Here is a 1,502-nt window from a genome sequence, read left to right as displayed (position 1 = left end):
AAAGAGAACACTGAATTATGGATTCCAGAGAGTTAGAGAGAGAGAGAGAGAGAGAGAGAGAGAGAGAGATCTAACTTGAGGAAAACAACAAGTATAAACTAAGTGTATTGACATTTGGCAAGAGACTTCTTAAAGTCTGCAACATTTAAAAATTAAAGAGAACACTGAATTATGGATTCCAGAGAGTTGATGTCTCCTGTAGCCAGCTCTGTTTCAGGGTTAGTGGACTTGTGCATAGATGAATATGGATAAACTGTCAAGAAAAAAAATTGAGAGTTAACAGAAATGTTGTGGGATACTGGTTGACATTTTAATGATTGGAAAGAGATTTTGGGAAGAGATTTTTGAAATTCTGTGACTGCCTGCCTGACTACATGAAAAGCGGGGTAGCAAAATATCTACCATTTTGTGGCCATTGTTCTGGAAAAATCACTGCTGGTGCCTACCCCACAAAATCTACTCTTGCAGTTCCTACAAATACTTAATGGCTTGTTCGTAAAAGTTCCCAAGAAGGTGTTGGCAAATGAGGGTTTTTGTTTTTGAAAGACCAGAGATAATGAATATTTTCCTATAATTATAGACTCCTTTGAGGTAGCCTAAATGATGATTTAGTTTCTCTTTCTGTATTTCTCTTTCTTTCATCCCCCCTTCTTCATATTATGATGTTCTTCTGTAATTCACAAGAGACAGATTCAAAAGAGAAGGCAAGGAATTAAATTTTATTAAGTAGTTGAGACATTTCTTACCTTTGCTTCTATCTTCTTACCTTATGTATTATTGTTACTAAAAATTAATTTTGAGAATTCAAACCTTGGTTGATTAGATTCTAAAGTCCAGCATAGAAAGTCCATCAAAAAAATAATAACAGTCACCATCACCCCTGCTTTAGAATTGTTTTCTCATCTTCTTCCATCAGAAAAATGCTTGTTTTAAAAGAGGATATAACTTCTTGCTTTCTGCCCTGTATATCTCTATGGGAGTTCTTATTAATGTGATAAAAATATCTAAGGTGCAGATTATAAATTGAAAAGGATATTGTATTTAAAAACTTGAGCATGTATTGCAAATATGTAGAGTTATGGTCTTTACCTACCCCCATCCCGTTGCTATCATACTCTCTTTTCGTCTTGTGGTATGTGTACCTGACCTGCTGGCAGTGAACCGTTTGCAGCATGGAAGATCCATATCGAAAGCAAAAATGCAAGACAAGGACATGCATTTTAAAACAGCCTACTGTGTGTTATTGTTATAATATGCAAATATTGAATCCCCAGCACCATGTATCAGAAATACCACATTGAGTTTCTTCTCTTTCTTAAAAAAAATATGTATATGCATGCACACACACAACATATATATATATATATATATATATATATATATATATATATATATATATATATATATAATTTCTTTATGTGGCATTGAAAAGTTAACTCCTACATTTTTCTTCCCTTTGGTAATGTTAATGGGTGTATGGAAATATGGGGTTCAGACTCAAG

At 33.7% G+C, this 1,502-nt stretch overlaps 1 protein-coding gene across 7 annotated transcripts in view; it reads left to right on the top strand.

The window, feature by feature from the left end:
* The window catches only part of RUNX1T1 (RUNX1 partner transcriptional co-repressor 1), a 169,052-nt gene that overhangs the window by 29,724 nt on the left and 137,826 nt on the right, over nt 1-1,502 (top strand). The window lies entirely within an intron of this gene.

This window comes from Hipposideros armiger, unplaced genomic scaffold (assembly GCF_001890085.2).
Source record: "Hipposideros armiger isolate ML-2016 unplaced genomic scaffold, ASM189008v1 scaffold_611, whole genome shotgun sequence".
Lineage (NCBI taxonomy): Eukaryota > Metazoa > Chordata > Mammalia > Chiroptera > Hipposideridae > Hipposideros > Hipposideros armiger.
The sequence above is the reverse complement of the archived record's forward strand: the minus strand, read 5'-3'. Positions and strand labels throughout refer to the sequence as shown.